The following is a 27,069-nucleotide window of genomic DNA, read 5'->3' as shown; positions in this document are numbered from 1 at the left end:
GGAAATTTCACATTTTCTTGTGAATATATGGAGAAGGAGGGACCATAGCCTTGCTTGCTTTAAGCAAATAGGTATATCGGCTGAGTTATAAAGCCGCTGTCACACCTTGACGTTTTAGCCAGCGTATGGCAAGGTATCAAAATGTATGTAAAACGCTGTCGTACGCTGAACTATTGATGTTTTTTTCCAGTTTTGGACGTATTCATAACGAGTTGGACGTATGCATAACGTATGAGTAATGTTCACAGAACGTTTCGATAATATATAGGTATCTACTTATATCTTATAAGATAACTTATATCAACGAATGCTGAGCGTGTTGTCGGCATTCACAACCTATGCCCAACGATAGTCTTACTTATGCATAGCGCGGCAGCGTATCGCCGACGATCACGTAGCGTAGCCTATTAATAGGCTGTGGCTCGACGATTCAAATCATAACCGCACGAGACATCCAAGTGTGAAGCCACTGTCACACCTTGACGTTTTAGCCAGCGTATGCCGACGTATGAAAAATTTGTCTAAAACGCTGGCACACGTCGAATACGTTATGGGTAAGTTTTGTATACGTTAAGAGCACGCTGAAGAACGCTGAAGCACGCTGGCATATGTCATAGTACGCCGAGTGCGTCGACAAATTTTCAGCATGTTGAAAATTTTTCGATGTATGCCAGCGTATGATGCACACGTTCCACATACGCTGGCCATAAGTTGTAGGCAAGTTACGCGATCGTTGACACACGTCGACACACGTTGCTTGTAAGTTACTCATAAGTCGAAACACGTCGAGGTAATGTTTAGCGTACCCAAAACTTATTTCTAACGTGCTTTGAACATATGAGTAACGTGCTTTGAACCTATGTGCAACGTATCTCAAACAGATATTGACGTATGTAGAAGTATTTGACGTCTTCCAGACGACCACAGAACTTACTGAACGTGCTACTAACTTACAGCTACCGTATTGGCAGCGTTTAGGGGAATTGGTAGATAAAAATGGGGTTCACACAGGAGGAACACGTCAGTGTTCCAGACTCCATGTTATTTTTTTTTTTTCTTCGGCATGACGGTGATGTTGACATTTTGATTTCTAGTGCGGTTATGATTTAAATCGTTGAGCGGCAGCCTATTAATTATATTATATTATAACCAGCGTATGACATCAGTGTCAACAGAAATCAGAAATCGAAGTGTCAACATCACCGTCATGCCGAAGAAAAAAAAAAGAAGAAAAAAAACCATGGAGTCTGGAACACTGACGCTAAACATTACCTCTGCGCGTTTCGACTTATGAGTAACTTACAAGTAACGTGTGTCGACGTGTGTCAACGATCGCGTAACGTGCCTACAACTTATGGCCAGCGTATGCGGAACGTGTGAGTCATACGCTGGCATACATCGTAGTACGCTGGCATACGTCGAAAAATTTCAAGCATGTTAAAATTTGTCGACGAGCTCGGCGTACTACGTCGTATGCCAACGTACTACAACGTATGCCAGCGTGCTCTTAACGTATACAAAACTTACCCATACGTATTCGACGTGTGCCAGCGTTTTAGACAAAATTTTCAGACATCGACATACGCTGGCTAAATCGTCAAGGTATGACAGGGCCTTTAGACTCGTTATCTCTTTAAATTATGAAAGTTCACTCCAGATTTCGACATTTGTTTTGTCCGGACAATATCCGATACTCAAAACTGAAATAATATTTCGATGATAAACGTTAATTATTCCGTGAGAGTAGATCGTGGAAAATTGCATAATGTAATGCATGGAATCGCTCCAAGCTCCTAAATTGAAAACTATACCACTTACAAAAGCGATGTATACAGCAATTTGTAGCTATGATGAGCAGGCATTCGATAATATGAGTGATGAAAGTGAAGAAAAAAAACTGTCGTTAAATCATTGCAGCTTATTCCAAGTCAAGGCATTGTTGTGCAGGCCAAAAAACATGGTGGCTTCAGACCCCAGCGAGGTTACCAAGGATACGCCTTCAGACCCCAAAGGGAACAGTGACTGAGGATGCATCAGATTAAGGATATAATTTAAAAAGGCCGTTAATTATCTTTAAAGGGGATGTTTTCATTAACCCAAACACCAATTTTTCAGTGATGCGCTTTCTTGGAGTTTTCTTCATATGCATGCAAGGTTATCAGGCTACTAGGTTTCATGGTTTTGGAACACACACACACACACACACACACACACACACACACACACACACACACACACACACACACACACACACACACACACACACACACACACACACACACACACACACACACACACACACACACACACACACACACACACACACACACACACACACACACACACACACAATTTGCATCTCCCACTCCCCCCCAAAACCACCAGCAAATATAAAAACACCCCCAGCCCTATACATTAATGAGGGTCATTCTGATCCTATGTAGCAAGTCTGTATGTAATCAGTCCAGAACTGTAGGAGAAGCACACCAAATCAAACAAGCAAACAACCAAACACCAGTCCATGAATTATATAGTAAGGATATAGATAGATATCATTTGGAACAGCTTCTTTTATTTTTGAAATACCAAGCTTGGGTTGACTCACTTATGGATAAGCATCTTCATGTGATAAAGACAATGAGACACATGCACATTACCTTGGGAAAGAAATACAGAATTAATCGATTCAGTTCTTATCCAACACCATCAAAGAAGAAATCCTAAAATCTGCTCATGCTGCTAAGTACACTACTTTCGACTAGAATGTACACCAGATGGAGGTCATATCGAACAAATGACCATGATCCTTCATTTTGTGGACATAGCTCCAGACACTGATAATTGTGATCAGCCTGTATGCAGAAAGGAACATTTCGTGGGATTTGTGCCACTAAAACAGACAACTGGTGCTGGAATCACAGACACTATCCTCCACCAGTTGGAAAAGATGTCATTGCCTATTGAAAACTTGCGTGGCCAAGGCTATGGTAATGGCAGCAATATGAAGGGGAAAGAAAACTGTCGGCAACGAAGAATTTTAAATGTTAATCCACGAGCCTTGTTTGTTCCTTACAGTGCACATTCTTTGAATTTGGTTGTTAATGATGCTGCCGAGCGTTGCTTGGAAACGACAGCTTTCTTTGACACGGTACAACGTGTTTATGTGCATTTCTCAGCTTCAACACATCGTCGGCAAGTTGGAATGCACCATGTGCCGAAACTTACAGTGAAACCATCGAGTGAAACAAGATGGGAATGTCGAATCAATGCCTTGAAACCTCTTCGCTATCAGCTGAGTAAAATCTCCGATGACGATATCTTAACAGGAACATCTGGCAATACCACAAGAGTAGATGCACTAACTCTTTCCAAAGGCATTTTGAGATTCAGGTTTGTAGTTTTTCTTGTTGTGCGGTATGACATCCTCTGAAATCAATATGATGAGCAAACAACTTCAGAAGAAGAACTTTGACATACATGATGCTATTGAGCAACCAAGATAAACCAAGAAGTTTCTTGTCGACTGCAGGAATGACAAAGGGTTTGAGAAAACACTGGTAGACGCACATGAACGTGCTGAGGAGTTGGAGATACTGGCATACATTGAACCAGATCCGGTCCATATGAGGAGAAAGAGGAAGCAGTTCACATATGAAACAGATGATGAGCCGATTCAGAACCCCAAGGAAAAATTCAAAGTGAACTTTTTGTTGCAGTCCTTGACACAGCAATACAATCGGTGGAAGAAAAATTCACCCAGATGTATCAAATTAGTTCTGTGTTTGGCTTCCTCTACGATGTTCACAGCTTGTAGAAGAGCACATCAAAGCAAATTATGGAACATTGCTTAAAGCTCAAGCAAACTTTACAACATGGGCACTCCAAAGATATTGATGCTTCTGATTTGTGCATTGAATTGTGAGCCTTTGCAATACGAGATCCAAAGGGCGCATGACCACTGGATGTATTGAACTTTGTTTGCAAAAATAAGTTCACCGATGATGTTCAACACATTTATTGCTTTCTGCATCCTCTTGACCCTCCCTGGTTCTGTGGCCAGTGGAGAGCGAAGCTTTTCCAAGATAAAGTTGATTTAAAAAAAAAAAAATAAAATAAAATAAAATAAAAAAAAAACATACCTTCACTCCTCAACGATGCAAGAAAGACTTGTTGGACTCTATCCACTGTGTCAACAGCACACGACATTGCACAAAACATTGACCTGAAGGAACTTGTTTGTACATTTGGAAAAATGAAAACATGGAAAATGGAATTCTAACTTATAATGATCAACTTTGTTGCAGCAACACAGTATGACGTGTGAGCAATATGAAACATGCATTTCTTCTTGTACATATCCTGAGAAAAGTGGAGAACATTGAGAATGTACAATTGGTGTCATATTTTCCTTTTTCATGCAAAAATAAATCAGTATTTATAAATGCAGAAGTATTATTCTGACAAATGCACAATATTCATTTTTGAAAGTTAATTGGGGGGGAGGGGGGCGCAAAGCTGAAGATTCACGGAGGGTGCCCATTACCATTGCACTGGTGGCCCTGCCTTGGATGCCATATGCAGATAGTTTGGAGTGTAAGACAGGATGCCAGACTATAAAAAAGCATGAGCTATGTCCAGAGACTGTCCTGATCTCGTGTCTGACATTGAGGGCCTCCATCCATTGTTGGGTGAGTTGAAATAGCATATCTAAGATGGTGGCCTGGTCTGGTCTGAAGCCAATTGGTGATCTAAGATGAGGTTATTGAAGAAAAAGAAAGATTTCATATCATCTGCGATGATGGATTCCATGACCTTGCTGATGATTGGAAGTAAGCTGAAAGGCCTGTATTTAAGGGGGTCAGGGTTTAAAAGGGAAGGCCCTCATTTATGTAATACCTTTTTCCTCTGTTATCTGTCTAAATGTTTATTTTCAAAGCGCTGGTTAGACCTTGTAGCACAGGTTTGGAGGGAAAATAAACAAGCACCGTCAAACAGCAGTTAATGGTGGTTGATTCACCTCGGGAAGCTCATGGTGCAGCCGTTATGACTCGTGCAACTGCCATTGAGCTTGTGATGCAGCTGTTGTGGCGAAGTCACCGCACCCACCATGCCGACCAGCGGCCAATGGCTAGTGACAGCGAAGGGGCGTGGAACTCATGAGAGATGCTCCTGCCCAAAGTAAATAGGCCAGGCATGCTGCGAAAAAGAGAAGTTTTTGTTTTATCTTTGGTGCTGCTGGCTGTACCAAAGCATGCGGGAGGAAACAGCTGTGTCACGCCTCACCAAACGAGCTGTGTCCTTTTTCTTCCCCCCCCCCCCCGCTAGTCGCACGGAATTATTGTTCAGCCCCCCGCTGGGACTGGAACTTCTTTCCAGTCTCTACCTCTGGGTTTGCGCAACTTTCTTCATTGTTTTGTGAATTCCCCCAAGCCTATCTCTTGTGGTGTGTCTGATGGGCCCAGATATGTTCGAATAACTTAGAATCTCCTGATCGTTCATTGGCATTGAAGGCACATATCAGTGAGAGTTCAGGGGTTCTTTTATTGTTGATCGAATCATTTATTTTTGGGTTTTGCTTCATTCTTGTTTCCTTCCCCCGAGCCATTTGCTCTTCAAAAATATGCCTGGTCTTGAGGTGAATTCCGCTTGTCCTGGCTGCTTCGTTTGGTGCTTTTTGTCTGGTTGCAGGTTAGTTGGAGTGTGATTCAAATCACTTAGACCGCACCTCGTGACCTTACGGTTTGCTTGGCCGAATTAATAAGAGGCATTGGCATCAATTGATGTGGCCCCTGGTCAAATCCGCAGCCCCATGAGTCGTGCAATAGAGCAAATAGGCCTGGGAACCTGCTTGGAGCTGTGGACTTAGCTGGCAGTTGCGGTCACATTGTCGCAACCCATGGGACTCGATCCAGGCAACTTGAACAGACCAGCAGCTGCAACAATATATATTTTCTATGATTCCAGACTTTTGAAACACCCTGTATATTACATTTTGAAAAAAATAAAAAAGAGATTCAATATTAGAATCAAAGACCATCAGTGGAGAATGGACAAAAGGATAATGCAGAAGTAGCACACTTACTTTTGAACTGACAAGTCGAGGTTCAATTCCTAACCTTACTATAAAATGTCATATTGGTGCTTCGTAGGCTGGAAATTGCATCACAAAGTGTGTCATGGTTTCGATGATAGTTAAGCTCCGTGTCTCTTCTGTTCGAATAAGCTGGTGGACATGAAAGATCCCATCGTGCCTTTCACGCAAAGTAGGCGAGTTAGCACTGCCATCCTGAATATAATTATAAATTCCGTCTTCGAAGTAATCGCAGTAGTAGCAGTGGTAATATCAGCAAAGAATGAGAAGTTTATGGAATTTGAACCTGGTTTTCCCAAATCATGTGCTACCAGTTCAAATGGAAACACAAAAAATGAGAACAGCACTCGGGAGACACATACATCCACTAGGCTGAACAATTTCTCTTTTGTATCCTATTGATTGGTCCGGATGCAGATCCATCCTTTCATCCTCATCACACAACAAAATCTAATCTTCTTGTTCTGTTCACCTACTCAACTCATCCACAAAGTTTTCTCATAATCCATGCACCACTTTTTGAAATCTCATGTTATACAGAATATCATTTTTGGCCCCATCACACAATGGTGAAGAACTCTAACCCTAACTCTACCTGACTATCCTGAACTCTAAACCCTAAAAAAGAATCTTTGCACACACAATGCTATGATCACTTGCTCCTAAATGCTCCCCGACCTCCACCAAATTGGGATCGTTACTTAAAAGGAGGTCTAACACTGCACTCCCCCTCGTGGGTTTATCAACAAACTGGGTTAAAAAGCAATCCTGGACTAAAACTAGGAAATCCTCATCTGCTCTGCTCTTTCTCTGTTCCTGGACCCAATCTATCTCTGGCAAGTTAAAATCCCCCATAATCAGTACTCTTCCCTTACCACATGCCCTTTTGAATTCTTCATGTACTCATCCTTCCTCCTCAGCTTCACACCCAGAGCCTTATAAAAGCATTCTACCAGTATCTTACTGTTTTTAGAATCTCTAATCTCTACCCAAACATAAACCTCAACATTAATTCCTTCCTTAATGTCACCCCTTTCTCTTGATACAATGCTGTCCTTTACCAAGATTGCTACTCCTCCTCCTATTCTCTCCTTCTGATCACACCGATACACCTTGTAGCCTTATAATCCTGTCCTCCAGTGACTCTCCTCCTTAAACCATGTCTCACTTACTGCAACTATATCGTACTCCTCGCTATCTACTTTGGCTTCAAGCTCTTCCATCTTATTATTTAAACTTCTGGCATTGGTATAGAATATATTTAACTTTTCCCTTCCTGAAATTATATTTTACTGCCTGGCCTTACTCATCACAATCACATCGTCCGTTCCTTCCTTGATCACTTCCGCACCCTCCGCTGACCTAAAAAAGCCTGAATTCCTTCCTCAATTCCCACTGGAAACCTTGCTGCCCCTTTCCATTTAACATACGGCCATCATTCCGGAAACACTCCCTTTGTCCCCTAAATGATTCCCACTGCTTCTTAAATGTAAAACCTTCCTCCCTACACCATTCTTCCAGCCATTGGTTGACATCTATTGCTCTGCTTATAATTTACACATCATTTCCTAATCTTGGGAGAATCCCAGAAAACATGACCTCACAACCCTTTGCTTTCAGCCACTCACTCAATATCCTGTATCTATTTTTCAAAACCTCTGAGCAAACTTTCCCTCCATAATTTGCACCGAGGTGCACCACAACAAACTTCTTCCTGCCATGACCCGATACAATATCGTTTACTCTTCCTTCAATGTCCCAAACTCCTGCTCCTCAAAAACTACACAGAATTGTATGTCTCCGAACCTTCCTGCAGAATGAAGAATCTACATATTTAATAGTCTCATCACCCACAAAACTCTCTTCCATACCTCATTTCTACCAATTTCTATTTCGGCACCTACACCACTGCCTGCACCGAGTGCACCTCCACAACTGCCTGCACATGCTGCACCTCCACCACTGCCTGCACCCGCTGCACTTCCCCCACTGTCTGCGCCCGCTTCGCATCCACCACTGCCTGCACCCGCTGCACTTGCACAACTGCCTGCACCCGCTGCACGTGCACCACTGCCTGCACCCAATGCACCTACACCACTGCCTGCACCCGTTGCACCTCCACAACTACATGCACCTGCTGCACATCCTCCACTGCCTGCACCCGCTGCACATCCACCATTGCCTGCACATGCTGCATCTCCACTACAACTGGCACCCACTGCACCTCCACCACTGCCTGCACTTGCTGCACCTCCACCACTGCCTGCACCTGCTGCACATCCACCACTGCCTGCACCTGTTAAAATTAAATAATTTGCGTCGAGATCTGGATTCAGATCTTCACCGGAATTGAAACAGTTCATCCTCGTTGCACGCCCAACCTGTTCACCAAGTTTCGTGTGAATCCATTTCTAACCTTTTGAGATATTGTGCAATATTTCGTTTTTGACCCCATCTCTCAATGATGAAGAATCACTTAAAAATTCTCAGATCCGGATCTGGATTCGGATCTTCACCAAAATTTAGTGTTTCCGTCCTTGGCCGGTCACCTAGACACACAAAAAAATTTTCAAAACGATTGCTTGAAAACTGTAGCCAAAAATCGTGTGAGAAACAGACAAGCAAAAAGATAAACAGACAGCCAAACGTTGCAGACCAACATACTTGGCAAAAAATTATTTTCGCCAAATAACAAACGGATCCAAATGCAATACCCTCTCTTTCGGCGAGGGTAAAATAGATGAGAGTAGTGAATGACTGAAGCTTACACAAGCGAAATTACATGTTTGGGAGCCGAGGACATGAAATCGATAGAAAAGTGCAAAATAGATGTACTAATTCGACAAAGAAACCAACATCCAGGATGATTTACAATGCAGGTAAAAGTCTGCAACTATTTGACGAAGCAAATCCGAGACAATAAGTTAACAAAAATTTCATTGGTTTGAGGTATTATCGGTGTTATAATATGTGATTTAGTAATTTTATTTAACGCATTCAAACTTCTTCCTTCCATCTCCTTTGTCCTCGACATTTTTGCGTCCTTTGTCCTTCAGAACTCAACTTCCATTAACCTGACTTCAGTAGCAGAAGGTAACCAATGAAGTTGCACCTCAGCAAAGGTGAGTGTGGGAAAAGTGGAAAAATTTAAGTGATGAAGCCTGGATGGATAAAGGGAGTTAGGGAATAATGATGAATAAGATAGAAGCTCATGCAGTCTGCTTTTCCCATCTCCTTATCTTGACATTCAGCCCAACTGTGCCGAGGATGCTCCTTGGTGACATGCCCAAATGTGGAAGCATTCAATCTGGATCTGGAACTTGGTCCTCAGCAGAATGTCTGGACTGAACGAAGACCGATTTGAATGCTTTGGGCATACATTTTCCATGTTGATTTTACAGAAGCCATGCTAATAGCTGGCCATGGATAGGTGCATATTTGAGTCGACCTGGTTTTTGAAGTGCTGGAATGTGCACGATCAAATGCACCATGGGACACATTAATTAAATGGGATGTGGTATCTCGTTAGTTATATTGGATATGTGTCATAGGACATGTTATGTTGGTCTCTGCCTGCTTGCATAAGTATAAAGATGCAAAAACTTCAACGAATCCTGTAGCACAAACAGAAAAGGATGAGAAAGAAAGGTTCCTTCTGTGTCTTTCAAGTTGTCTTCCCTGTTGAATATGTAATCATGTCACAATGGACAGAGCATACATATACAGTATGTAAAAATGGGGACCACTGCACCTGTAGCTTATCTGGGCCCTGGCCTAATGTTGTAACCCAAGTTTGGTAGCATTCTGACTGGTGAGTCAGGAGTGGAAGATTTTTGAAGGAATTTACACGATTTTCCCAAAAATTGACCAAGTCTGCCATTTTCAAACACTTCCGGTCACATGATTTGGCATGACCTAATTTGCATTAACATCCCTACCCTGGCCTATGTTGTAACCAAAATTTGGTGGCATCCTGACTGGTGGGTCTGGAGAAGAATATATTTGAAGAAATTTCCTAAGTTGGCAATTTTGACCGACTTAAAGTCATGTGACCGGAACGAGCTTTGTAATTCCTGTTACAAGTCACGAGAAGAACGTTGCTGCCAAATTTCAGCCGGATCCGCCCAGCAGTTTGGCCTGAGAAGTCAAAAAAAGGAGATGGATGGACGAACGAACGGATGGACGGACAGTGCGTAATGACAATACTTTATCTGGAATGTATATTCCAGATTAGCTAAAAATCTAGGTTTTAAGGGATTTACATGCTGTCTGTACTGGGGTAGTTTACAAAGGCAGTATGTGTGGGTTCTATCTGTCATCATTAGTTGGTGTACTTTAAATTAAAAGATCCACACGGTGTCCTTCAGAAAGAGTAGGTGAGCTATCGCCAGCACCCTGGCCAAATTCCTGCCCTAACAACTGTTGGAATGGCAACGGCAAACCACCCAGCATAACCCTTACCAAGAAACTGCTTCAGCAGTACTGGACCTGTCCTCAGACAGAACACCAGAATTAAAATAAATACACCAAAAACAAATACTACTATATGTGGGTAATAGCCATTTGCATACATAATGTGTGAATCATTTGCATACATCTTGGGAATGTTTGTACATTTGTGTTTGTAGTTTTTCTTTCGTCGGTTTATTTTTGCAATCCTGATAGTTTTCTGACATGTGAACCATGTTCATTGGACCAGGTGGACCAGGTGGACCATCATTTGAGAGGCTGAATGGTATAAGGTAAAGTTAGTTATCATGACTACATGGAGTAAGGTACATATCTTGGCTTTATTACATGCAGCTGTCATGGGAAAAGGTACGTATAATAACCCGAGATTGCCAAGAAGGTCAATTAGCCTTCAGGTTCTGTATCATCCCTGACATTTGTGATGGTATCCTTAGCTTTGGAGGTCATTATCGCAAAGCAGAAAGAATAAAGTCCTTGTGGGAAGGAATCCAAGACCACAGGTACAGCCAAATATTTGATGAACTGCACTTGAAATGTTTTCTGATACGTTTGATTAAATTTTCGAAAAAGTGAAATTCTGCTTTGAAAATTGTGATTGACATTTCAAAGACTCGATTCCAAATGCAGCATGGGTGGAAGCAACACTTCAGAATGGTTGTAAACTTAAGGTAATTCACTTAATATAGTTGGTAACACCATTCACTTATTTAATATATTCACATGCAACACTCTTGAAAACCTCTTGGCACTTTGGAAACTTTTTAACAACTGTTTTGACAGCTAAGGCTGCATGTGCTACCGAGGTCTTGGCAAATCGCTGCATGAGAGATCTGAGAATGAGTGCCTACTTTTGGATAGATAATCACATGGCTGGGTTTCACTCGATTGGCCTTCACTCTCATCCAAGTCAAAGAACTACTCTCCTTTCAGAACGAATTATAACCCAGAAAAGTTTCTTGAAAGGATATGTGAAATGCAAATCTGGATAGACTAGATAAATAGGCTTGAGAAAAATCGCATAGGAAGTGCTTTCACTGCAAAGCTGCAGTCGCAAGTAATCGTGCAAACATGTAGGTAGGCATGTCCTACAAACATGGAGTAAACATTAAACATTATACATTAAACATCCTACAAACATGAAACAGGTATTTAAGACGCCATCACATTTGTTTTTTTCCTGACCACTTTACCTTAATCCATGAATTATCGAATTTTTTTCTCTGATCATATTCTTGCAACAAGTTTGATCGAATTAAGAATTTATATAGTTTCATAATTAACATACACACTTTATGCATCAGCAATTGATGCGAAACTGTTATGCTACAAAATTTAGGCAAACCCACCTCAATGAAACAACCATATGTTGGCAGCCATTGCACAGACTTGATGGGCCTAATGGCCTTGCCCTGCTTTGAAGTTCCTTGTAAGGGAACTCATAATTTTTTTAAATCATATTTATTTATAAATTTACTGTCCAATGGCAAAGATAACTAGCACCAAACTCAACCCCTCTCCCCACCCCCAATTTCAATATCATAGGTTTATAAATCAATTGTGTGACGTTTTAATCCACATTTATCGTTAAAACTTTTACTTTGGACAAGAAAATAAATTACTTCACGACAATTTGTAGTGAAACTGACGTGTTATATGGATGCCATTGTTGGTGTTGGTGGTGGTGGTGGTGGTGGGGGAGTTTGTAGGGTGGGGTTAGCAATAAGTTTGCTTGCATGCATTAATTAATGAGGCTTTCAAAATGACGTATGAATGCCAACGAGGCCTTTCGAGCATGCGCTGTGTGTGCGTTTTCATAGACTCGGTTTTGCTCACCAGACACTTTTAACCTGCCGTTACTGGTGTGAAATGTGCAATTTGAATCGTCTTATCAGCATAAGTTTCAACATTCAAATTTTAAACGAAGGGGTGGAAATTTCAAGATGGCTAAACATAATTTGTGTTCCTGAATGCAAATCAGACACATGTAAATACAGGAAATATGACAAATATCCCCGGATAAGAGGTGTCGAGTTCAACACCAATTCCTGGTAATACAATTAGCTGGGAGCAGTGGATACAACACACATATACACGCTTACGGCCACTTCTCTTTTCACCAATAGATGCAAAAATCTAGTATAATTTCTCTTGTGGTCCTAGAACCAAACAAATAAAAAATAGTAATTACAGCTCTCACAGCTCCCACTCCCACTCCCACCCCCCCCCCCCCTTTTGCCTTCCTTTCTCCCCAACATGATAAATAGTAAATATCATCATTTTAAACTTATCCTGTGTATTGACAAGCTCCAGATATGACCTTCCCATCGGTGTTAATAAGCACTAAAACCAGACAGTGTCCCCTTCTGGGAAGTCTGCCTGAATGTTGGGAATGACAGAATCGTCTTTCCAATTGCTTGTTAATTATATTGGATGGGTATCCGGTTCATAAATCACCAAGTCTGCCATGTTCACACAAGGTAATCCCACAAGGTTTAAAGCCCACTCACTGACGGGTGATCGGGGAGGTCAGGTAGAACGCATCATCCACCCGCATTGCATGGGGCCACATCATCGGGAGTTTTTGCAGTACAAGATATCAACTTTTTTGGCGAGGTGACCAGAAAGTTCTCCTAATCTTTCATTGTGCAGAAGTACACCTCTTTATCACAGGTACTTTCCAAATATATCTGGCCTTTTAGAAGATTTGTGAGCCTTTTTCGATAACAATCCTCATCTGGCACGCATGATATACATTCCATGCCCCGATAACCGTTGTTGCTCAGGGTGTCTGTGCATGCGGGCCAAGCATTCTGGGGTGGATTATGTCATTTGGAAAGTCATGTATGGGACACTGCATTTTAAACATTTTCATTGTCATTTGATCTGGTTCTCACACTTACAGAATATATATGAAGTTCTTAAAATAAAATTGTTCAATCAAAACCAGAATTTTTTCATGAGTTACAAGTTTTTTCAAAAATAATTACTGTTTATATTTCAACAGAAAATATCACACTTTGCATTTTTTTTTTCATTTACACAATTCAATGTCTTAAAATCATAAATAAGTCTATTCTGAGAATAAGTCGGAAAAAATATCAACATATTTGACGAAAAAATACGCATATATATTTGAGACTAATGAAATTTGCAGCTGTAGTTCGTGGTCTTAATGTACTCTAACATAAACATCACAAGCATTAACAGAATGTAAAAGAGCATAATTATTTGCTTTTTGCTTCCTTGCAAAAACAACAACAGACTTACACACTTTCACGTACAATCAGATGGAACAACAAACAATTACTATTTTGGTCTGAATGGCAGATTTGGACAAAATATGATGGCATTTTACATCACAACGACCAAATTTAGAGCGAGTACACCACACCCACGTACTAACTGCGTGAGGTAAGGGGTTCTTTGAACTATCTAGTTATGATTCTGGATCGGTTCGCACTATTACGTTCCACATGGAACAAACAAACTGATATTACAATCGTTCCCTCTGTCTCTGTGTCCGTTCGTCTTTCTCCCAGACGGTTCGTTCGTGTCTCTCTCGTGTGTCCGTTCATCTCTCTCACAGACGGTTCGTTCGGGTCTCTCTCTCGTGTGTCCGTTCGTCTCTCTCCCAGATGGTTCATTCATGTATCTCTCGTGTGTCCGTTCGTGTCTTTCACAGACAGTTCGTTCATGTATCTCTCGTGTGTCCGTTCGTGTCCCTCACAGATGGTTCATTCGTGTCTCTCTCCCAGACGGTTCGTTCATGTCTCTCTTGTGTGTCTGTTCGTGTCCCTCACAGACGGTTCCTTTGTGTCTCTCTCGTGTGTCCGTTCGTCTCCCTCACAGACGGTTCATTCGTGTCTTTCTCGTGTGTCCGTTCGTCTCCCTCACAGACGGTTCATTCGTGTCTTTCTCGTGTGTCCGTTCGTGTCTATCCAAGACCGTTCATTCGTGTCTCCCTCGTGTGTCCGTTCGTGTCTCTCACAGACGGTTCGTTCATGTCTCTATCGTGTGTCCTTTCGTCTCTCTCACAGATGGTTCATTCGTGTCTCTCTCGTGTGTCCGTTCGTGTCTTGCACAGACGGTTCGTTCATGTATCTCTCGTGTGTCCATTCGTATCCCTCACAGACGGTTCATTCGTGTCTCTCTCGTGTGTCCGTTCATGTCTTTCACAGACGGTTCGTTCATGTATCTCTCATGTGTACGTTCGTGTCCCTCACAGATGGTTCATTCGTGTCTCTCTCCCAGACGGTTCGTTCATGTCTCTCTCGTGTGTCCGTTCGTGTCCCTCACAGACGGTTCGTTCGTGTCTCTCTCGTGTGTCCGTTCGTCTCTCTCCCAGACGGTTCGTTTGTGTCTCTCTCGTGTGTCCGTTCGTGTCTCTCCAAGACCGTTCATTCGTGTCTCCCTCGTGTGTCCGTTCGTGTCTCTCCCAGATGGTTCGTTCATGTCTCTCTCGTGTGTCTGTTCGTGTCCCTCACAGACGGTTCGTTTGTGTTACCCTCGTGTGTCCGTTTGTGTCTCTCCCAGATGGTTCGTTCGGGTCTCTCTCATGTGTCCGTTCGTCTCTCTCCAAGACCGTTCGTTCGTGTCTCTCTCGTGTGTCCGTTCGTCTCTCTCCCAGACGGTTCGTTCGGGTCTCTCTCGTGTGTCCGTTCGTCTCTCTCCCAGACGGTTCATTCGTGTCTCTCTCGTGTGTCCGTTCGTCTCTCTCCCAGACGGTTCGTTCGTGTCTCTCTCGTGTGTCCGTTCGTCTCTCTCTCAGACGGTTCGTTCGTGTCTCTCGTGTGTCCGTTCGTGTCTCTCCCAGACGGTTCGTTCGTGTCTCCCTCGTGTGTCCATTCGTGTCTCTCCCAGACGGTTCGTTCGGGTCTCTCTCGTGTGTCCGTTCGTCTCTCTCCCAGACGGTTCGTTCGTGTCTCCCTCGTGTGTCCATTCGTGTCTCTCCCAGACGGTTCGTTCGGGTCTCTCTCGTTTGTCCGTTCGTCTCTCTCCAAGACCGTTCGTTCATGTCTCTCTCGTGTGTCCGTTCGTCTCTCTCCAAGACCGTTCATTCGTGTCTCTCTCGTGTGTCCGTTCGTGTCTCTCCCAGACGGTTCGTTCGTGTCTCCCTCGTGTGTCCATTTGTGTCTCTCCCAGACGGTTCGTTCGGGTCTCTCTCGTGTGTCCGTTCGTCTCTCTCCAAGACCGTTCGTTCGTGTCTCCCTCGTGTGTCCGTTCGTCTCTCTCCCAGACCGTTCGTTCGTGTCTCCCTCGTGTGTCCATTCGTATCCCTCACAGACGGTTCATTCGTGTCTCCCTCGTGTGTCCATTCGTGTCTCTTCCAGACGGTTCGTTCGTGTCTCCCTCGTGTGTCCATTCGTATCCCTCACAGACGGTTCATTCGTGTCTCTCTCGTGTGTCCGTTCATGTCTTTCACAGACAGTTCGTTCATGTATCTCTCATGTGTCCGTTCGTGTCCCTCACAGATGGTTCATTCGTGTCTCCCTCCCAGACGGTTCGTTCATGTCTCTCTCGTGTGTCCGTTCGTGTCCCTCACAGACGGTTCGTTTGTGTCTCCCTCGTGTGTCCGTTTGTGTCTCTCCCAGATGGTTCGTTCGGGTCTCTCTCGTGTGTCCGTTCGTCTATCTCCAAGACCGTTCGTTCGTGCCTCTCTCGTGTGTCCGTTCGTCTCTCTCCCAGACGGTTCATTCGTGTCTCTCTCGTGTGTCCGTTTGTCTCTCTCCCAGACGGTTCATTCGTGTCTCTCTCGTGTGTCCATTCGTGTCTCTCCCAGACCGTTCGTTCGTGTCTCTCTCGTGTGTCCGTTCGTGTCTCTCCCAGACGGTTCGTTCGTGTCTCCCTCGTGTGTCCATTCGTGTCTCTCCCAGACGGTTCGTTCGGGTCTCTCGTGTGTCCGTTCGTGTCTCTCTCGTGTGTCCGTTCGTCTCTCCCAGACCGTTCGTTCGTGTCTCCCTCGTGTGTCCATTCGTGTCTCTCCAAGACTGTTCATTCGTGTCTCCCTCGTGTGTCCGTTCGTCTCTCTCCCAGACGGTTCGTTCGTGTCTCTCTCGTGTGTCCGTTCGTATCCCTCACAGACGGTTCATTCGTGTCTCCCTCGTGTGTCCGTTTGTGTCTCTCCCAGATGGTTCGTTCATGTCTCTCTCGTGTGTCCGTTCGTGTCCCTCACAGACGGTTCGTTTGTGTCTCCCTCGTGTGTCCGTTTGTGTCTCTCCCAGATGGTTCGTTCGGGTCTCTCTCGTGTGTCCGTTCGTCTATCTCCAAGACCGTTCGTTCGTGCCTCTCTCGTGTGTCCGTTCGTCTCTCTCCCAGACGGTTCATTCGTGTCTCTCTCGTGTGTCCGTTTGTCTCTCTCCCAGACGGTTCATTCGTGTCTCTCTCGTGTGTCCATTCGTGTCTCTCCCAGACCGTTCGTTCGTGTCTCTCTCGTGTGTCCGTTCGTGTCTCTCCCAGACGGTTCGTTCGTGTCTCCCTGGTGTGTCCATTCGTGTCTCTCCCAGACGGTTCGTTCGGGTCTCTCTCGTGTGTCCGTTCGTGTCTCTCTCGTGTGTCCGTTCGTCTCTCCCAGACCGTTCGTTCGTGTCTCCCTCGTGTGTCCATTCGTGTCTCTCCAAGACCGTTCATTCGTGTCTCCCTCGTGTGTCCGTTCGTCTCTCCCAGACGGTTCGTTCATGTCTCTCTCGTGTGTCCGTTCGTATCCCTCACAGACGGTTCATTCGTGTCTCCCTCGTGTGTCCGTTTGTGTCTCTCCCAGACCGTTCGTTCGTGTCTCTCTCGTGTGTCCGTTCGTCTCTCTCCCAGACGGTTCATTCGTGTCTCCCTCGTGTGTCCGTTTGTGTCTCTCCCAGACGGTTCATTCGTGTCTCTCTCGTGTGTCCGTTTGTCTCTCTCCCAGACGGTTCATTCGTGTCTCTCTCGTGTGTCCGTTCGTGTCTCTCCCAGACGGTTCGTTCGTGTCTCCCTCGTGTGTCCGTTTGTGTCTCTCCCAGACCGTTCGTTCGTGTCTCTCTCGTGTGTCCGTTCGTCTCTCTCCCAGACGGTTCATTCGTGTCTCTCTCGTGTGTCCGTTTGTCTCTCTCCCAGACGGTTCGTTCGTGTCTCTCTCGTGTGTCCGTTCGTGTCTCTCTCGTGTGTCCGTTTGTCTCTCTCCCAGACGGTTCGTTCGTGTCTCTCTCGTGTGTCCGTTCGTGTCTCTCCCAGACGGTTCGTTCGTGTCTCCCTCGTGTGTCCGTTCGTGTCTCTCTCGTGTGTCCGTTCGTCTGTCTCTCTCCCGTGTGTCCGTTCGTGTCTCTCCCAGACGGTCCGTTCGTCTCTCTCCCAGACCGTTCGTTCCCTCTCAGACGGCTGTATGTTGTTTCACAGTTGTGGAAATTTGGTTTGTGCGAATTGTTTATCCTCCGTTCGCTGTGATAAAACAACTTGGAAACAAAACTTCCAACTCACCAAAGGAAGGAAGCGCAGATATCCGATGATCACCATGAACACGGTAAATGGGAGCAGATCCGTTGGATATCCAAAGTGGTCCTTCCGTGTGTCGAGTCATTACATCGTGTCGATCGATGCTGAATCAAAAACTCGTTCTACAAATGTGACGTCAGGTGATCAAAAGTTGTCGATAAAAAAATAAGAACTCAGCGTTCGGCTTTCTGCGCGAAATGCCATGGTGGGCGGAAATGACGTCTTTCGGCGCTAAATGCCATGGTGGGCGGAAATGACGTCTTTCAGCGCGAAATGCCATGGTGGGTGGAAATGAAGTCTTTCGGCGCTAAATGCCATGGTGGGCGGAAATGACGTCTTTCGGCGCGAAATGCCATGGTGGGCGGAAATGACGTCTTTCGGCGCTCAATGCCATGGTGGTCGGAAATGACGTCTTTCGGCGCTAAATGCCATGGTGGGCGGAAATGACGTCTTTCGGCGCGAAATGCCATGGTGTGCGGAAATGACGTCTTTTGGCGCTAAATGCCATGGTGGGCGGAAATGACGTCTTTCGGCGCTAAATGCCATGGTGGGCGGAAATGACGTCTTTCGGCGCTAAATGCCATGGTGGGCGGAAATGACGTCTTTCGGCGCAAAATGCCATGGTGGGCGGAAATGACGTCTTTCGGCGCTAAATGCCATGGTGTGTGGAAATGACGTCTTTCGGCGCTAAATGCCATGGTGGGTGGAAATGACGTCTTTCGGCGCTAAATGCCATGGTGGGTGGAAATGACGTATTTCATTCGTTCGTCCATGAGAGGGGAGCGTTTCTTGGTTTTTTTCCCGTCAAGCATTAAATTCAATGGTTTTCACATATATAACACATTAGTTTCACAAATTTCCATTGAAATACTCGGGTATTTCCGTCAATTGTCGCCATTTCCGTCTTGGTTTCGCACTGCCATCTACCGGACAGCCGTCATTTGCTGTCTTGAGGCACGGGGGGGGGAGGGGGACGGGGACATCGGGGACATTTCAAACTCGGTGCAATTGTATTAATACCAGCGCACGAGCTGTAATAAGTCGTGAGATATTTCAGTATAGCTGGATGGAGCAATTTTGCAATGCTACAGTACACCACAAAGAATTACCAAACAGTTGGGAAACCCCCACATTAGCCCCAAGACATAGCATTGGTTCTAGCCCAGAGAATTGCCAAAACATAATGCAGTACATGTGAACAGGAAAGCCAAGACTGTATAAAGCAAAGTAGTAAAAGTTGGGAACAACAGCCAAACGAATAGAGCTGATTGCCACACTTCTTTATCTATTTACTTGTGTGCAGCCTGTTGCTGAAGGCTGCATCATTTTTTCTGGGGGCACAGCTGTGCCACTGATTCAATTCCCCCTGTTACCAGCACATTTGAACTCAATTCACCAACCTCAGAAGGATGGCAGGCTGAGTAAACCCACCTAGTGTTAATTCAACAGATTTAACAGGGGCTTGAACTCAAGACCCTAAGATCTTAAGCCAGTCACCCTCACCATTAAGCCAACACGAGGCTTGTCACACTGCTGAATGCAAGTAAATGCACTTCAGCCAATGGTGTTCATTTTTCTTATCAGATTTCACTTAGTGGGACTGACTTTCTGAAAGTTTTATTCAGTATGTTGAGGCTTGACTGATGAAGAATTGTCTTCGTGGAGTACCAGAAGAAACAAGGTCAGTAAGACTTCAAGAAGCTCTTTGGTCCATTGTGTCTGTTATATCCAACTTCCAATATTGAGTCAGTTAACCAACCTCAACCAAAACTATAAATATCAACTTAATTTTCTCCGACATTTTCACTGAACAAACGAATCACTTTTACAGCTGTTTTGCAACTTGAATTATAAAATAAATTTGCTTAATCTGTGAAGCCAGTAAAGCATAACCAGAAGAATAATTGATGCGGCAAAGCTTTAACATAATGGATGGTTTGTTGAGCGAGAAGCATTGCACAAAGCATTGATGAACATTTAGTATCTCCATAAGTTAGTCATTTTACACATGACGTTATTGTTGAGTGATATAATGGACCGTTGAAAGCCTGGTGTTGGCGCAGTGGTAAGGGCAGTGGCTTGGGACCCAAGAGGTCCTGAGTTCAAGCCCCGTTGGGACACTGAATTAATATATGTATGTATATATATATATATATATATATGTATATATATAATGTGTATATATATATATATATATATATATATATATATATATATATATATATATATATATATATATATATATATATATATATATATAAATATATATAAACCAAGTCGAAAACACCAGGGGGTTGACTCAGCCTGCCATCCTTCCGAGGTCGGCGAAATGAGCACCAGTTGTACTGGGCCCGGTGTATGCCCCGGTTAGAATAGGTGTACCATATCCCTGTGTGTCGTAAGAGGCGACCAGGGTTGTGTCAGGAAGGGCATCCGGCGTAAAACCTATGCCAAATCATTATGCGGACAACAAAACGAATTTCCATACCGGATCGGTCGAGGCCCGGGTTACCAACGTCCGCCACCGGTACCGGTAGTCAGCAGGGTACCAGCGGAAATTGTGGTACTGCTGCGCGAAGGAGGAGAAGGAGACGGCGAAGGCGAGTCCGGAGGCAGTGGGAGAGGGGAAGGGTAGAAGTGTGGAGGTGAGAGTTGGAACTCTGAATGTTGGGACGATGACTGGCAAAGGGCGAGAGTTGGCTGATATGATGGAGAGAAGAAAGGTGGACATACTGTGTGTACAAGAGACCAAGTGGATGGGGAGTAAGGCGAGGAGCATTGGAGGTGGTTTCAAACTGTTCTACCATGGTGTGGATGGGAGGAGAAATGGTGTCGGGATAATCCTGAAGGAAGATCATGTCAAGAGGGTATTGGAGGTGAGGAGGGTGTCTGACCGAGTGATGAGTGTGAAGTTGGAAATTGAAGGGGTGATGATGAATGTCATCAGTGCATATGCCCCACTTATGGGGTGTGAGATGGAATATAAAGAAGATTTCTGGAGTGAGTTAGATGAAGTGGTGGAGAGTGTATCCAAGGATGAAAGAGTGGTGATTGGAGCAGATTTCAATGGACATGTTGGGGAAGGGAATAAAGAGGATGAGGAGGTGATGGGGAGAATGCGGTCTCAACAAGAGAAATGTAGAAGGGCAAATGGTGGTAGAGTTTGCAAAAAGAATGGAAATGGCAGTGGTAAACACGTATTTCAAGAAGAAGGAGGAACACAGGGTGACATACAAGAGTGGAGGAAAGTGCACACAGGTGGATTACATCTTAAGTAGGAGATGCAACCTGAAAGAGATTAGTGACTGTAAGGTTGTGGCAGGGGAGAGTGTAGCTCGACAGCATCGATTGGTGGTCTGTAGGATGACTTTAGAGGTGAGGTTGAGGAAGAGAGTGAGGGCTGAACCAAGGACCAGATGGTGGAAGCTGAAGGAGGAAGACTGTTGCGTGAAATTTAGGGAGGAGGTGAGACAGGCGTTGGATGGTGGTAAAGATGGGTGGGATGATTGGGCAACGACAGCAGAAGTTGTGAGGGAGATAGCTAGGAAGGTACTTGGTGTGACATCTGGACAGAGGAAGGAAGATAAGGAGACTTGGTGGTGGAATGAGGAAGTACAGGAAAGTATAAGGAAGAAGGGGTTGGCGAAAAAGAAGTGGGATAGTCAGAGAGATGAAGAAAGTCGGCAGGAGTACAAGGAGTGGCGTCGAAAAGCAAAGAGAGGTGGCTAAGGCCAAGGAAAAGGCATATGACGAGCTGTATGAGAAGTTGGATACAAAAGAAGGGAAAAGGATTTATACCGATTGGCAAGACAGAGGGACCGAGCTGGGAAGGATGTGCTGCAGGTTAGGGTGATAAAGGTCGCAAAAGTGAACGTGCTGACGAGTGAGCAGAGCGTGTTGAGAAGGTGGCTGGAGTACTTTGAGGAGCTGATGAATGAAGAAAATGAGAGAGAGAAGGTTGGAAGGGGTGGAGATAGTGAATCTGGAAGTGGGGTGGATCAGCAAGGATGAAGTGAGGACTGCTATTAAGAAGATGAAAAGTGGAAAGGCGGTTGGCCCAGATGGTATACCAGTGGAGGCATGGAAGTGCTTAGGAGAGATGGCAGTGGGGTTGTTAACCAGATTGTTTAATAAAGTCTTGGAAAGTGAGAGGATGCCGGAGGAGTGGAGATTAAGTGTGCTGGTTCCGATTTTCAAGAATAAGGGTGATGTGCAGAGCTGTGGAAATTACAGAGGGATAAAGTTGTTAAGCCACACCAAGAAGTTGTGGGAAAGAGTAGTGGAAGCTCGGTTGAGAGGAGAGGTGATGATCTGTGAGCAGCAATATGGGTTTATGCCAGGAAAGAGCACCACTGATGCGATGTTTGCTTTGAGAATGTTGATGGAGAAGTATAGGGAAGGCCAGAAAGAGTTACATTGTGTGTTTGTGGATTTAGAGAAAGCTTATGATAGGGTGCCAAGAGAGGAGTTGTGGTATTGTATGAGGAAGTCGGGAGTGGTGGAGAAGTATGTGAGGATCGTGCAGGATATGTATGAGGACAGTGTGACAGCGGTGAGGTGTGCGGTAGGAATGACGGACCGGTTTAAGGTTAAAGTGGGATTGTACCAAGGATCGACTCTGAGCCCTTTCCTGTTTGCAATGGTGATGGACAGGTTGACGGACGAGATCAGACTGGAGTCTCCATGGACCATGATGTTCGCGGATGACATCATGATCTGTAGGGAGAGTAGGGAGCAGGCTGAATCGAGCCTTGAGAGGTGGAGGTACGCACTGGAGAGAAGGGGAATGTTAGTCAGTCGGAGTAAGACGGAGTACATGTGCGTAAATGAGAGGGAGGGTGGTGGTATGATGCAGTTGCAAGGAGTTGAGGTGGGGAAGGTGGATTGGTTTAAATACTTGGGATCAACTGTCCAAAGTAACGGAGAGTGTGGGAGAGAAGTGAAAGAGAGTGCAGGCAGGATGGAGTGGGTGGAGAAGAGTTGCAGGAGTGATTTGTGACAGAAGGGTAGCTGCAAGAGTGAAGGGGAAAGTATACAAGACGGTAGTGAGACCAGCTATGTTGTATGGTTTGGAGGCGATGGCGCTAACAAAAAGACAGGAAGCAGAGCTGGAGGTGGCAGAGTTAAAGATGCTGCGATTCTCATTGGGAGTGACGAGGATGGATAGGATAAGAAATGAGTGTATTAGAGGGACAGCGCAGGTAGGACGGTTTGGAAACAAAGTGAGAGAGGCGAGATTGAGATGGTTTGGACATGTGCACAGGAGGGAAACGGAGTATATCGGGAGAAGGATGTTGAAGATGGAGCCGCCAGGCAGGAGAAGAAGAGGAAGGCCAAAGAAGAGGTTCATGGATGCGGTGAGGGCGGACATGCGGGTGGTTGGAGTGTCAATGGAAGATGTGGAGGATAGAGCGAAATGGAGACAGTTGGTCCGCTGTGACGACCCCTAACAGGAGCAAGCCGAAAGAGGAAGAAGATAATGGACCGTTGAGTTCACAAAGAGACCACCGAGTTCAACATGGATCACGGTGGTGCCATAGTGAGGGTGATATGCATTGTGGGATGACTAATCTATGATGCTTGTGGAAACATTGCATTTTTATTTTGCTTTGCACAAACATTATAAGCTATTTAAACCATCTTTGATGATATTCTGTCATTGTTTCTTTCTTTGGTCGGCAATTCTTCATGCTTCTGAAGTGAAATTCATTATTGGTGGTGATTCTTAACTCTAGTCCTACCAACAAGGGTCTTTTTGGACCTCAGGTATACATTTTGATGTGTCATTTTTATATTAGTTTTAAAATGTATTTCATGTTTTATTTGCTTGTTCACCAACATGTGCGAGTAATAAATATATATGATGTTTTAAGATCCTATCTTGCTGCACAGGGTTGCACGTAAATCCACTCTGGGGTCCAAAAAGAGCCCAGTTGGTTTTGGTCAATTTTTTGCATATATGATTACTTCATATAGAGTTTGTATCAAAAGCAAGTCCTCCAATTTTTTTATGCTTATGCTTGTTTACTTTAACACGAAAACATCATTCAATCAAAATAATTGTTTCCTCATTGATTTGAAACTTCAGACGATTGAATGAAATTTAGTGATTCTGAGTTGCGGTCATAAAAGTTCACAGTTGGAAGGTTAATTATATATTTTACGAGACGACCCATGAACATGTTGGGTTCCTGTTGTGATAGTGGTTGATGAAAAAAAAAAAGGACAAAATTTTAATATTCTTTTGTGGTCAAACTTTAACTTGAAGAAAATTTGAGCATTTACCTCAGGAGTGATCGTTTGGCCAACCGGTTTCTCGAGGTATATCAACACATTCTCCATGGTTTGTCCTTGCGCTTTATGGATCATCTTACCATAACTTGACTGATTCGGGAATTGATTTTTTAAATAATTTTTTTGTTGCCCAATTTGAACAAAACTTGATACTGCACACCTCAGGCAAATGATGAGTAACGTGGCACTAAAATTTTTGCGCTATCGTGTACCATTTTGGCTGTTTTTTGGGAATATATTTATATATATATATATACACATATATACACACAAGATGAGAGTTTTAGTAATATATAGATCTTTATTTTTATTCTGGCTGTTTACTTTATCAATAAACAACATGTTAAGCCATTGATGTGAATCTTTAACTTTGAAAGATTGAGTGGTTTTTGAGTTGGGGTCAAAAATTATCCCGATTTGTAAGATTAGATAGTAAAATATGTTGATATGACTCGGGTTAAATGCATTGATAGGCTCAAAAAATCCTTTTCGATTGCAAATGGCAACATTCCCCATCACAGCAATTTGACTGTCCACACCAAAACAGGCCCCGTGCTTGGCCATAAATAGGATCTGTGTCTTTGCTATTTTCTTCTCGTTTTTGAATAATTTTGCAGCAATGTTAAAGATGTGTGATTCAAGCTTAAGCTGGCAAAAACATATATTTAAGTGAAATTCGTGACACTGATTACTGACCTGAACCATTATTAGAAACATAAATCACTGTTTTAAATGGCAAAGATAACTTTTTCCCCCATTTTGGGGGTTCACAACCATTGGACGTGGACATACTTCACTTTTGCAAAGTTACATTTTACTGGTCAGGTTGGAATAGTGTTTGCCCATTGTATCTGTCACTTTGCAATTGCAAAATATTGCTTGTCCTCCATTGCCCCTGAGAGTTAACAGCTGTAATAATGTAATTTAAGTATGTCTTTGGTTATCTGTTTTGTTGGCGATTTGTTTTCTTCGTGGGCCTCAGCAGGCGTAATTCATTCCTTCATTTGTTTTTCTGTCTCCTCATCTGGCCCCGTCCGCAAACAAGATGTGTTTACACATTCAGTATTACCCTGACTATCCTGTCTATAAAATACATACTCTGCCTCCTCAACGTCACATTTTACAAAACAGTTTACTATCACAGGTCCATGATACATGGCAATATAATCTACTCAAAACACATGGACCATGTTACACTTACTACAGTCAAGATATGGATGACCCCCCCCCCCCCGACCCTTCTACATAACAATACCGTATGTCAAAAATGGGATAATGACAAAAGAGCAAGAGATTTTAAAAAACATTACAATAATAATTTGATAGTTCAGAAATCTAGTATTAAAATACTGCAAAGGCTATGAAAGAGTGCAAATGAATTGGATTTGAGGATGAGGCAAAACAAATGGCCAAGGTCAAGGACATGACATGAACAGCTTCAATGAAATGGTAGGAGTGAGTCAATTTTTTTAGGTGGCCTATCATTCAGTGGTGAAGGTCAGGTGAAGTATGGGAGTATGCGCTAGAGCAGCATGTCGCTGCGTCCACTTTCCTCCAGTACTCCAGGAACCTCCATCTAGCCATCCCGCAGGCAGATAGATGCCTGGCCCATCCCAATATCCTTGAGATGCCGATCAATTTGCTGCAACCATGAGGCATGTGTTGGCCCATTGGCTTCATCCACTCATGAGGCTCCCTTGCTGAGAGAATCTGGTGAGCAGGATCAGCATCAGGAAAACGAGCAACATGTCCACACAGCCACAGCTGATGCTCACGGACGATGCAGCAAACAAATCTCATTTGAATCTCTTTCAGCAACCGCTCATTGGACACAAAGTCTGACCAGCGATAGCCAAGGATTCTCCGAAGAGACCTGGTACCAAAGGAATTAAATGTCCATCTCAGATCCCTAGTCAGAGTCCAAGTCTCACATCCATAGAGATCCGTGGTCAGAGTCCAAGTCATCACATCTCACTGGAAGCACCAAGGAGCTGAAGACTCAGACTTTTGTCCTCCTGCACAGGTACCAACAGTGCCACCCCCATGATCAGTGAATCCATGACTTGCCAGGCCCGTCCCATATGTCTCTTGACCTCTGGCTCACAACTAGCGGAGAAATGAATATCACTGCTAAGGTAAATGAATCTCTCTGTGACTTCAACATCCTCACTCAAACAGGTACATACAAGATAGCAGCAACCTAGATGTCATTGAAAGCCTGGATCTCAGTTTTGACTCAAGAAACTCGTAATCCCAGTGGCTCCGACTCCTCATTCAGCATCTTGAGGGTCCCAAAAGGATATCCAGTCTCCACAAAGATGACTTCATCATCTGCAAAATCAAGGTCAGAGATCTTGACATTCCCAAACAATGTACCGCAGCTTGATCTCTCCAACATCCTCCACAGAATTAGGTCCATACAAGCGCTGAAAAGTGTGGGGGCCAGTGCACACCCCTGACGAACTCCAGTAACAACTGGAAACTAGAAGGCACTCGGTAGAGCGCATACCTCCGCCACACAATGCCTCATTCATGAGAACATATCGGGACCATTACATTTTCGAAATATCATGTAAAACAGTACTTTATCGTTTTTGGCCTGATCTCTCAATTGTGAAGAATCACTTCAAAAATTCTCGAATCCGAATCCGGATTCAGATCTTCACCAAAATTGAATAATTTCTTCCGTCCCATGCACCCAATATGTCTACCAAGTTTCGTCCGAATCCGGCAACAACTTTCTGAGATATCAT

The 27,069-nt window shown here is 44.1% G+C and overlaps 1 long non-coding RNA gene across 1 annotated transcript in view; it reads right to left on the bottom strand.

The window, feature by feature from the left end:
* The window catches only part of LOC147034522 (uncharacterized), a 110,743-nt gene that overhangs the window by 11,932 nt on the left and 71,742 nt on the right, over positions 1-27,069 (bottom strand). The window contains exon 3 of the long non-coding RNA XR_015059176.1: positions 5,018-5,196. This is a non-coding gene — a long non-coding RNA (uncharacterized LOC147034522). The remainder of the gene's footprint in view (positions 1-5,017; positions 5,197-27,069) is intronic.

This window comes from Eptatretus burgeri, chromosome 1, assembly GCF_056783735.1.
Source record: "Eptatretus burgeri isolate ZD-2024b chromosome 1, Ebu_testis_v1, whole genome shotgun sequence".
NCBI classification, from domain to species: Eukaryota; Metazoa; Chordata; class Myxini; order Myxiniformes; family Myxinidae; genus Eptatretus; species Eptatretus burgeri.
This window is presented reverse-complemented; position numbering and strand designations above follow the sequence as displayed.